Source organism: Scylla paramamosain, chromosome 18 (assembly GCF_035594125.1).
Source record: "Scylla paramamosain isolate STU-SP2022 chromosome 18, ASM3559412v1, whole genome shotgun sequence".
Taxonomy (NCBI): domain Eukaryota; kingdom Metazoa; phylum Arthropoda; class Malacostraca; order Decapoda; family Portunidae; genus Scylla; species Scylla paramamosain.
The window spans coordinates 3,020,001-3,032,500 of record NC_087168.1 but is presented as its reverse complement, the minus strand read 5'-3'; the positions used below and the strand labels follow the sequence as shown (position 1 = coordinate 3,032,500).

Genomic DNA, 12,500 nt, shown 5'->3' with positions numbered 1-12,500 from the left:
CTGAGACTCTCTAAAGACGCCTCGAATATGAAGAAATAGATGTTGTGGTGTTAAAATGGATGTTTAGTGTGTAGTTTATGGAAATGACTAGTAGGGGAGTCATAACACCCTTGGTAATGAAAAGTAACGCGTTTAACTTGACGAAACTCCCTAAAGACGCGTAGGTTATGGTGAAATTGACGCCGCGGTGCTGGAAAGGTTCATCATCAGTGTGGAGTTCATTGGGGTGACCAGTTTGTACCGACGCTGATTCGCTTCCCTCCTCGTTCTTGGCCGCGGGTTGCACAGCACCCCCAAACTCATTACAAGTGTTCAGAATTAAACTAAGACCTTCCCTCCTCAGAGACGATGTAAATATTATCTAAAACTGCACCTAAATCATACAGATCACCTCACACAGATCACATTGGAGTCGCCATTAATATGCCCCATTATGAAGAGGCAGGAGTGAACCAGTGTACAGCGTGTCTGGCCTTGGTGTGGAAGTATGTGGCCAGCTGTGCTCTGCCTCAACTCCGGTGGGTTGAAAGGTTGTCTGCGTGACTGTCCATTCCCACCAGGGGCACACGGCGCTCACTCTGCGAGTGTTGTGTGTGTGTGTGTGTGTGTGTGTGTGTGTGTGTGTGTGTGTGTGTGTGTGTGTGTGTGTGTGTGTGGTGCTTTGTCTGGCCCATCCCGTCAGAGAGAGAGAGAGAGAGAGAAGGGCAGACAGGCCGACAGACTAACAAAAACCACACACACACACACACACACACACACACACACACACACACACACACACACACACACACACACACTAATAATACAGAAGAGGAAGTGCAGCTCTCTCTCTCTCTCTCTCTCTCTCTCTCTCTCTCTCTCTCTCTCTCTCTCTCTCTCTCTCTCTCTCTCTCTCTCTCTCTCTCTCTCTCTCTCTCTCTCTCTCTCTCTCTCTCTCTCCCATCAGTCCTCTACCAGTTTCTATATAGGTTATTTTATTTATTTGTTTATTTATTTATTCTAATATTTATTTCAATTAGTATTCTTTCCTCCTCCTCCTCCTCCTCCTCCTCCTCCTCCTCCTCCTCCTCCTCCTCCTCCTCCTCCTCCTCCTCCTCCTCCTCCTCCTCCTCTTCCTCCTCCTTCGTCCAATTAAAGAAGATATTTGTGTTCGTTTCTCTCCCTCCTTCCCTCCTTCCTTCTCCCTCCTCCTTCCCTCCTCCATCATCCATCCCTCTTTCCTCCTCTTTTTCCTCTCACCTTCTTCTTCTTCTTCTTCTTCTTCTTCTTCTTCTTCTTCTTCTTCTTCTTCTTCTTCTTTCTTCTTCTTCTTCTTCTTCTTCTTCTTCTTCTTCTTCTTCTTCTTCTTCTTCTTCTTCTTTCTTTTTCTTTTTTCTTTTTCTTCTTCTTCTTCTTCTTCTTCTTCTTCTTCTTCTTCTTCTTCTTCTTCTTCTTCTTCTTTTCTTTTCTCCTTTTTCTTTTTCTTTTCTCCTCTTCCTCCTCCTCCTCCTCCTTCTCCTCATCACAGAAAGTGAAATCCTCTCAGTCACAAAGAGCATGAACGTAAACAAAACAGCCGGGCCAGACAAGATATCACCCAGGCTTCTTAAAGAAGCAAGAAATGAGCTCGTGAAGCCGCTTACAATTTTATTCAATAAAACTTTACTAGTGGGTAAAGTTCCCCACGAATGGAAACTAGCAAATGTCACGCCAATCTTTAAAAAAGGAAATAAATCTCTCCCAGCCAATTACAGGCCGATCAGTCTCACTTCAGTAGTGTGTAAGCTGATGGAAACAATAATTAGAGATAAAATTGTTAAATATTTAGAAGAAAATAAAATCATAAAGGATTCACAACACGGTTTCAGAACCAAGCGCTCCTGCTTAACAAACTTACAAGACTTCTTTTATGAAGTATTTAACTCGTATGACGAGACAAAAGCTGTTGATATTATCTACCTTGATTTCCAGAAAGCTTTCGACACTGTTCCCCATAAGAGACTCATCAGTAAAGTAAAAGCTCACGGCATTGCCGGAAACACCCTGAAATGGCTGAGAGACTGACTCTCTGACAGAAAACAGCGTGTTGTAATAAATGGAAAAGAGTCAGAGTGGCATAAGGTAAATAGCGGCGTTCCTCAAGGCTCTGTATTAGGACCAGTACTCTTCATAATGTACATAAATGATATTGATGAAGGGATAAACTGCAAAATAAGTAAATTTGCAGACGACACCAAAATAACAAGTAGAGTTACGTCTGTGTCACAATGGCAGGAACTGCAGTGTGACCTCAATAAACTAACAAGCTGGGCAGAAAAATGGCAGATGAGATTCAATATAGAAAAGTGCAAAATTCTACATATCGGAAGCAACAATGTTCAGGCGAGATATGTAATGAATAACATGCCACTGTCAAGTGCTGATAAAGAAAAAGATCTTGGTGTCGTTGTGTCAAACGACCTAAAGCCGAGTCAACACTGCACAGAAACAGTAAAGACGGCAAATAAATTAGTAGGGTTCATTGGAAGAACCTTTGAATTTAAATCAGAAAAGGTTATACTTGCCTTATATAACTCACTGGTGCGCCCTCATCTAGAATACTGTGTACAGTTCTGGTCACCATACTACAAAAAAGACATTGAAAAACTAGAAAAGATACAGCGCAGAGTCACAAAGATGATTCCAAGATTGCGCAATAAGCCGTATGAGGAACGACTGGAAGAACTAAACCTATTTAGTTTAACAAAGTGCAGGATAAGAGGAGACCTAATTGAAGTGTTCAAAATTTTCAAAGGATATAGTAACATTGATGCACATCAATATTTTACCATTGATCATTCTAACCTAACAAGAAATAATGGATTCAAGATTATACCCAAACGTTTTAAATCCCACGAGGCCAAACATTTCTTCTTTAATCGTATAGTAAATATATGGAATAAACTTCCTGCCGAAATTGTAAACAGCAATACTATTGAATCATTCAAAAATAAAATAGACAAATATTTAAAAGCAAATCCCCAACAAGCTCTCTTCTTGTCCGAATAATTACTAAATTCACTATTAAACTCTTATTCAACAGACACCATTTTTAATATAACTTGTATTAACTTTCAGATAGGCGTATAGAGTTCACCGTAGGGTGAATAGTAGAACTTCCTTTCATCCTTTCCTATGAAAATTTCCATGTCAGTTTTTCCATACTGCATGGTACTTTTCCCAACTATTTCCATGCCAGCGCAAGCTGGAGGGAGTGGTGGGTGGGGAGGAGCCTTCTGCTATGCTGTCCTGTCTCTTCACTGTAGCTAGTTAGAAGTACGAGTAGTTACCAAACAGCCTTGCAAGGACCAAAAGGTCTGTTGCTGTTTGGCTTTCCTTTGTATTCCTTTGTATTCCTCCTCCTCCTCCTCCTCCTCCTCCTCCTCCTCCTCCTCCTCCTCCTCCTCCTCCTCCTCCTCCTCCTCCTTCTCCTCCTCCTCATTTAATGGAGTTATGTGGAGGAAGAGTAGGAGGAGAAGGAGAAGGAGGAGGAAGAGGACGAAAAGAAGGAGGAAGAGGAGGAGGAGGAATAATAAGAGGAAATGATCAGGAGAAAGAACGAGATGAAGATGAGGCGTAGGAGGAGGAAGAGGAAGAAGAGGAGGAGGAGGAGATAAAAAGAGATAGAAGAAGGATGAAAGGAAATTATGAGAAGCAAAAGACCTCTCGTATTTTTTTCCTTTTTCTTTCTTTTTCCAATCTTTTCTTTTAATTCTCTCTCTCTCTCTCTCTCTCTCTCTCTCTCTCTCTCTCTCTCTCTCTCTCTCTCTCTCTCTCTCTCTCTCTCTCTCTCTCTCTCTCTCTCTCTCTCTCTCTCGCTCTCTCTCTCTCTCTCTCTCTCCAATTTTAGTATGATTCAGATTTACAACACTTCGAAAAACTTGCTTTATAATGAAAAAGAAAAGAGAAAAGCACATTTGATTCTCTCTCTCTCTCTCTCTCTCTCTCTCTCTCTCTCTCTCTCTCTCTCTCTCTCTCTCTCTCTCTCTCTCTCTCTCTCTCTCTCTCTCTCTCTCTCTTGTGTGTTATTGCGACAGAAAGGAGAAAAGACGGCACATTCGGTTCACGGTTCACTTTTTGTGCCAGGCAAGGCTTAGGTTCGTAAAGCAAAGGAGAAAATGTCCCTCATAATGCACGTGGGCTTCTGGAAGAGAATTAATGAAAGGAGAGGGAAAAGTGCATTTGATCTATGACTCTCTCTCTCTCTCTCTCTCTCTCTCTCTCTCTCTCTCTCTCTCTCTCTCTCTCTCTCTCTCTCTCTCTCTCTCTCTCTCTCTCTCTCTCTCTCTCTCTCTCTCTCTCTAGAAAAAGAAAGGTGCATTTGGTTCACAGTCCACATTTTTCTCGGCCAAGGTTTGGATTCGTAAAGTTTAGACAAAAATAAAAGGGAAAAAAAACATTCCTTGGCAATGAACACCAGACAATTAATCCAGGAGAAAGGTAAGGCCCATTAAGTCCCTGCAGTAGGAACGTAACTTCAGGCCGCGTCCATAAAAAGACTTGGCTACATTTTTCATCCACTCCTTCCTCTTGGGGCCACATTCTGATACGTTTCTGCGCCTCACCCTGACTACATACATTCAGAATGCCCTATTTGAAGTTACACGGTTTTTTTTAAGGCTGTTTTTACTGTTCTAATGTCACATGAACAAGATTTTTACATTATGAACAGTAGAAACGCTCTTGAGAACTCTGCCAGTCATCTCGAGGGAAGGTCACCCATCCAAGCACTAACCAGACCCAATGTTGCTTAACCTCGCTGATCGGACGAGAAGCGGTGTGTTCAATGTGGTGTTGTCGATGGCGAGGGAAGGAAAGGCCCCGCGCTGAGTTTCTCGCCGAGGCATAAAGCGCTGGCAAGTTGAAAGTGTTCGCGCGAAGTCCCAAGATTTCTCAGATTCCTAAGTCACCGAGCCCCAAGTGGACTTTCAAGCTTGTGTATCGCGCGAGGAGGAGGAACGGAAGGCGTCTTGTTAACTGATAGGACGCAGTGACAGGAGGAGAGAGTGTGACAGAGAGGAGAAGACGAAAAGGAGAGGAAACAAAGATGAAAAAGGGAAGAGAAAGAAAAAAGGAGAAAAAGAAGAAGAAAAGTAGAAAAGAAAGGAAAAACAAAAAAAAGAAGAAAGAGGAAAAGAAGAAAAAAGGAGAAAAGAAGAACAAAACAAAAACAAGAAGAAATAAATAAAGAAAGAAAAGAAAATATAGAAAAGATACAAAAGGAGAGGCAGAGGAAAGGGCAGGAATAAAAAGTACATGAAAGAATAGAAGAAAATTTAAAAGAAATAATAATAATAATAATAATAATAATAATAATAATAATAATAATAATAATACCTAATAATAACAACAACAACAATAATAATAGATCCTCATAAAAGTATCCAAACTATTTTTTTAATACATAAATTCTTGGAAATACTTTCTTTAATATATAGTACAGGTGTGTTTATTAAGTAAGGAAAGCTTGACCTGACTTATACCGCTGCCGTCACACACACACACACACACACACACACACACATACACACATTCAAATGACATACTACACCAGTGAATACATTTCCTCAACCTCCTTCAAATTAAGACATAAGAAAACACACACACACACACACACACACACTCACACACACACACACACACACATACTAGCGGTCACCCATCCAAGTACTAACCGAACCCACCGTTGCTTAACCTCACTGATATAGCGAGAAGCGGCGTACTGAACACGGTACGGTGGTTGGCATCACCCCGAGGCAAGGGAGTGTCATTCATTTAGTACTACATACGTATGCCCACACCTTCACCTTTATGAAAAACAGCACGAGGCATTAGCGGGACTAGAGCGCGGGTGGTGTTGGCTGCCACTTGAACCACTTGAGTGCCGCTCGGATCACCGCTGCTCATTTACCCGCACCTCGCTTCACGCTCCCGCCGCCCACCTTCCCTTAATTCCCTGCTAGGAGGCGTGTGAACTGCTCGCGTGAAGGAGGCGGTTTTTTTTCGCTCTCTCGCTCTCTTTGTATTATTCTCACTTATTCATTCTTTTTTTTATTATTATTATTATTATTAAGGAGACCAGATAAGGGCACAAGAAATTAAGAGGGGAGGAAATTAAGGGTCATATTGAGCTTCCAAAAATTACAAGTAGAAAAGACATCAGAACTGGTTGACTTTTTTTTTATGAAAGAGAGACTTGGGCCAAGGCCAACAAAAAGGCCGGAAAAAAAGACCCATTAAAGGTACCAGTCCCTGAAGAGTAGTTTAGTTCCTAAAGTGTCTAGATGCTCTTATTCAACAGTCCTTACCGCAGACAGGCGGAAGCACAGGCAAGTAGGCAGGGCAGGCAGGCAGGGAGTTCCGGAGTTTACCAGTGAAAGGAATGTTGATGGCGCTGTCACACGAGCACTTCTTCGGGACATTATTAACCCTTTTACTGCGAAATGCAACACTTCACAACACTAGAAGCAACGAGATCTTAATAAGGATCAACAAGAAAGAAAAAAAAAAACGAATTGAAGTAATAGATAATAGCAATTTTTTTTTAGCCAGTATAATGTTCAGAGATGATTGTGGAGAAAGAACCTCAGAATGATTAGTAATTAGGAAAGACCTCAGCAAATTGCAGGGACAATATTAAGCTGCAATATTCTGCCAAGCCAGTGCCGAGACACTCTCTGGCCACACGAAGTTGCGGAGTTCTAGCGCCAATTTCAGCCTCGTGTTTTGACCGTGCCGTATCTGACAATAACAAACAAAACACGCGCCTCTGCCTGCCACACAACACTTGCCACTCTGTTTGGAGACGCTTAGACCACAGATGTGAGGTTCGCTGAGCGGCCTCACCCTCTCCACATGTTAATTCTTGCACTAGTGACGTGGGTGGAATAGTGATGGGAAATGAAAAAAAAAATAGAAAAAAGTAGAGAAATCTTGAATGACAGGGTGGAATCAAAAGCTTTTCATCTCATCAACTCCCCTCCTCTAACTGACTGTCTTCAGCCTCTCTCTCACCGCCGCAGTGTTGCATCTCTAGCTGTCTTCTACCACTATTTTCATGCTAACTACTCTTCGGATCTTGCTAACTGCATGCCTCCCCCTCCTCCCGCGGCCTCGCTGCACAAGACTTTCTTCTTTCTCTCACCCCTATTCTGTCCACCTCTCTAACGCAAGAGTTAACCAGTATTCTCAATCATTCGTTCCTTTCTCTGGTAAACTCTGGAACTCCCTGCCTGCTTCTGTATTTCCACCATCCTATGACTTGAATTCCTTCAAGAGGGAGGTTTCAAGACACTTATTCATCAATTTTTGACCACTGCTTTGACCCTTTTATGGGACTGGCATTTCAGTGGGCATTTTTTTTTATTGGATTTTTGTTTGCCCTTGGCCAGTGTCCTTCCTACATAAAAAATAAATAAATAAATACAAAATTTACATACAGATGAAATAACTAAAAGATTGAAGGTACTGGTTAACTCTTGCATTAGTTACTATGTAGGCAGAGTAGTGATGGACGACGGGAAAAGCAGAAATAAGCAAAGAATTCCAGAGTTAACCAGTGAAATGGCTAAGAGAGTGAAGGTGCTGGTGGTTAGTGAAGGTGCTGGTGGTTAGTGAAGGTACTGGTGGTTAGTGAAGGTACTGGTGGTTAGTGAAGGTACTGGTGGTTAGTGAAGGTACTGGTGGTTAGTGAAGGTACTGGTGGTTAGTGAAGGTAATGGTGGTTAGTAAAGGTACTGGTGGTTAGTGAAGGTACTGGTGGTTAGTGAAGGTACTGGTGGTTAGTGAAGGTACTGGTGGTTAGTAAAGGTACTGCTGGTGGTTAGTGAAGGTACTGGTGGTTAGTGAAGGTACTGGTGGTTAGTGAAGGTACTGGTGGTTAGTGAAGGTACTGGTGGTTAGTGAAGATACTGGTGGTTAGTGAAGGTACTGGTGGTTAGTGAAGGTACTGCTGGTTAGTGAAGGTACTGCTGGTTAGTGAAGGTGCTGGTGGTTAGTGAAGGTGCTGGTGGTTAGTGAAGATACTGGTGGTTAGTGAAGGTACTGGTGGTTAGTGAAGGTACTGGTGGTTAGTGAAGGTACTGGTGGTTAGTGAAGGTACTGGTGGTTAGTGAAGATACTGCTGGTTAGTGAAGGTACTGGTGGTTAGTGAAGGTGCTGGTGGTTAGTGAAGGTACTGGTGGTTAGTAAAGGTACTGGTGGTTAGTGAAGGTACTGGTGGTTAGTAAAGGTGCTGGTGGTTAGTGAAGGTACTGGTGGTTAGTGAAGGTACTGGTGGTTAGTAAAGGTGCTGGTGGTTAGTGAAGGTACTGGTGGTTAGTAAAGGTACTGGTGGTTAGTGAAGGTACTGGTGGTTAGTAAAGGTGCTGGTGGTTAGTGAAGGTACTGGTGGTTAGTAAAGGTACTGGTGGTTAGTGAAGGTACTGGTGGTTAGTGAAGGTACTGCTGGTTAGTGAAGGTACTGGTGTTTTTTTTTTTTTTTTTTTTTAATGTAGGAGGAACACTGGCCAAGGGCAACAAAAATCCAATAAAAAGAAATACCCCACTGAAATGCCAGTCCCATAAAAGGGTCCAAAGTGGTAGTCAAAAATTGAATGACAAGTGCCCTTGAAATCTCCCTCTTGAAGGAATTCAAGTCATAGGAAGGTGGAAATACAGAAGCAGGCAGGGAGTTCCAGAGTTTACCAGAGAAAGGGATGAATGAATGAGAATACTGGTTAACTCTTGCGTTAGAAAGGTGGACAGAATAGGGTTGAGAGAAAGAAGAAAGTCTTGTGCAGCGAGGGCCGCGGGAGGAGGGGAGGCATGCAGTTAGCAAGATCAGAAGAGCAGTTACCATGAAAATAGCGGTAAAAGGACAGCTAGAGGTGCAACATTGCGGCAATGAGAGAGAGGCTGAAGACAGTTAGAGGAGAGGAGTTCATGAGACGAAAAGCTTTTGATTCCACCCTGTCTAGAAGAGCAGTATGAGTGGAACCCCCCCCCCCCCCCACATGTGAAGCATACTCCATACATTGACGGATAAGGCCCTTGTACAGAGTTAGCAGCTGGGGGGGTGAGAAAAACTGGCGGAGACGTCTCAGAATGCCTAACTTCATAGAAGCTGTTTTAGCTAGAGATGAGATGTGAAGTTTCCAGTTCAGATTATAAGTAAAGGACAGACCGAGGATGTTCAGTGTAGAAGAGGGGGACAGTTGAGTGTCATTGAAGAGGGGATAGTTGTCTGGAAGGTTGTGTCGAGTTGACAGATGGAGGAATTGAGTTTTTGAGGCATTGAACAATACCAAGTTTGCTCTGCCCCAATCAGAAATTTTAGAAAGATCAGAAGTCAAGCGTTCTGTGGCTTTCCTGCGTGAAATGTTTACTTCCTGAAGGGTTGGACGTCTATGAAAAGACGTGGAAAAGTGCAGGGTGGTATCATCAGCGTAGGAGTGGATAGGACAAGAAGTTTGGTTTAGAAGATCATTAATGGATAATAAGAAGAGAGTGGGTGACAGGACAGAACCCTTAGGAACACCACTGTTAACAGATTTAGGAGAAGAACAGTGACCGTCTACCACAGTAGCAATCGAATGGTCAGAAAGGAAACTTGAGATGAAGTTACAGAGAGAAGGATAGAATCCGTAAGAGGGTAGTTTGGAAATCAAAGGTTTGTGCCAGACTCTATCAAAAGCTTTTGATATGTCCAAGGCAACAGCAAAAGTTTCACCAAAATCTCTAAAAGAGACTCGGTAAGACTCAGTAAGGAAAGCCAGATCACCAGTAGAGCGGCCTTGACGGAACCCATACTGGCGATCAGATAGAAGGTTGTGAAGTGATAGATGCTTAAGAATCTTCCTGTTGAGGAACTTTAGATAGGCAGGAAATTAAAGCAATAGGACGGTAGTTTGAGGGATTAGAACGGTCACCCTATTTAGGAACAGGCTGAATGTAGGCAAACTTCCAGCAAAAAGGAAAGGTAGATGTTGACAGACAGAGCTGAAAGAGTTTGACTAGGCAAGGTGCAAACACGGAGGCATAGTTTCGGAGAACAATAGGAGGGACCCCATCATGTCCATAAGCCTTCCGAGGGTTTAGGCCAGCAAGGGCATGGAAAACATCATTGCGAAGAATTTTAATAGATAGCATGAAGTAGTCAGAGGATGGAGGAGAGGGAGGAACAAGCCCAGAATCGTCCAAGGTAGAGTTTTTAGCAAAGGTTTGAGCGAAGAGTTCAGCTTTAGAAATAGATATGATAGCAGTGGTGCCATCTGGTTGAAATAAAGGAGGGAAAGTGAAGGTACTGGTGGTCAGTGAAGGTACTAGTGGTTAGTGAAGGTGCTGGTGGTTAGTGAAGGTGCTGGTGGTCAGTGAAGGTACTGGTGGTTAGTAAAGGTGCTGGTGGTTAGTGAAGGTACTGGTGGTTAGTGAAGGTACTGGTGGTCAGTGAAGGTACTGGTGGTTAGTAAAGGTGCTGGTGGTTAGTGAAGGTACTGGTGGTTAGTGAAGGTACTGGTGGTTAGTGAAGGTACTGGTGGTTAACTCTTGCATTAGTGAAGTGACCGGAGTAATAATTAAGTCAGTAAAATCATGAAAACACTTCCAGTAGAGCCTGTTTAATTATCACTAGAGTCTTGAAAACACACTTAAAAATCAACGTAAGTTCCACTAGAGCCTGTTGAATTGTCACTAGAATTATTAAGACTACTTTGAAAGCCCTCAGTAACTTCCATTAGAACTTATTTATCACTAGAATAAAAAAAGTCTTGGAAACCCCAGTAACCCCCACTGGAGCTTGTTACATTATCACTACAACCTTGAAAACAGTCTTGGAAGCCCACAGTAACTTCCACCAGAGCCTGATAAACTGTCTTCCTGTCTTTTCTTTACTTCTGCTAGTCCACATTTTTTTTTTACATATAATATTTTTTTTCCTTTTTCTTTTATTTTCTAGAATTTTATTAGATTTATTTTCATGGCTTCTATATTTCTTCCGTCTAATACTATATCATCACACACACACGAGAGAGAGAGAGAGAGAGAGAGAGAGAGAGAGAGAGAGAGAGAGAGAGAGAGAGAGAGAGAGAGAGAGAGAGACTTAGCTGTTATGAAAGAAAAGAATAGTTTTTTCTTTTTTCCTTCTTTTTCTTTCTTTCTTTCTTCCTTTGTGTGTTTGAGTCGCGCCTGTCGATAGGAAGAAGAAAGAGAGTCACTAAGGAACATGAAACACCAACTCTCTCTCTCTCTCTCTCTCTCTCTCTCTCTCTCTCTCTCTCTCTCTCTCTCTCTCTCTCTCTCTCTCTCTCTCTCTCTCTCTCTCTCTCTCTCTCTCTGCTTCACTCTTAAATAAAGTTTGTGTGGCAATAAAAGCATAATAATGTTTTTTTTTTCTATTATTGTTGATAGTGGTAGTAGTAGTAGTAGTAGTAGTAGTAGTAGTAGTAGTAGTAGTAGTAGTATGTTTTCAATTTTTTTCTATATCGTTTTTTTTTCTGACAGGTTTATTTTTCTTTTTGTTACGTCAGTCATATTATAGGATTTTTTCTATTATTCAGGTGTTTCTCTCATTTGACTGTTCATCTTATTTCCTACGTTTATAGATTATTATTATTATTATTATTATTATTATTATTATTATTATTATTATTATTATTATTATTATTATTATTACTACTACTACTACTACTACTACTACTACTACTACTACTACTACTATTCTCTCTCTCTCTCTCTCTCTCTCTCTCTCTCTCTCTCTCTCTCTCTCTCTCTCTCTCTCTCTCTCTCTCTCTCTCCCTCTCTCTCTGACCAACTAAATTAACTTGGCGTAAAATTCTTACATTTTTTTTTACGTGCATTACTTTTTCTCATTATTTCATTTCACTTTTCATCTTCTTTCACGTTTCTTTTTTTCTTTTATATTTGTTTCACTTTTAAGAGATGCATCCTTGCTACGAAGAGGGAGAGAGAGAGAGAGAGAGAGAGAGAGAGAGAGAGAGAGAGAGAGAGAGAGAGAGAGAGAGAGAGAGAGAGAGAGAGAGAGAGAGAGAGAGAAGAGGGTAGGGGGCTGAAGACAGTCAGAACGTAGAGGGGAGGAGTTACCTAAGTGAAAAGGCTTTGATTCCACCATGTTTAGGAGAACAGTGTGAGTGGAACCTCCGCCATACAATACTTGTGAAGCGGAGAAGACCTCAGTACAGAGTTTGCAGCTGAAGGGGAGAGAGAACACTGGTGGAGACGGTTCACGTTACCAGATTATCCATTTAAAATAATCTGGTGTTTTTCAGTTAAGTGTTTTGATAGGAATATGTTAGTTTGTTGTACGCTATAACACAAGACGTGGCTGCGTTGACGAGGCAGCGAGTAGTGAATCAGGGAATGGCAGTGTTGCCGTGCTGCCGCGTCCTCAGGAGGCGACAGTCCCGTGACTGCCTCGGTGACTCGAAGTACAGGAAACACAATGTTATTGTCCGCCAGAGTGAGAGAAACTTACTTTTGTAATGACA

At 42.0% G+C, this 12,500-nt stretch overlaps 1 protein-coding gene across 1 annotated transcript in view; it reads right to left on the bottom strand.

Moving 5' to 3' along the window:
• LOC135108955 (uncharacterized) overlaps window positions 1-12,500 on the bottom strand; it is a 100,887-nt gene that overhangs the window by 86,962 nt on the left and 1,425 nt on the right. The gene's annotated exons all lie outside the window — the stretch shown is intronic.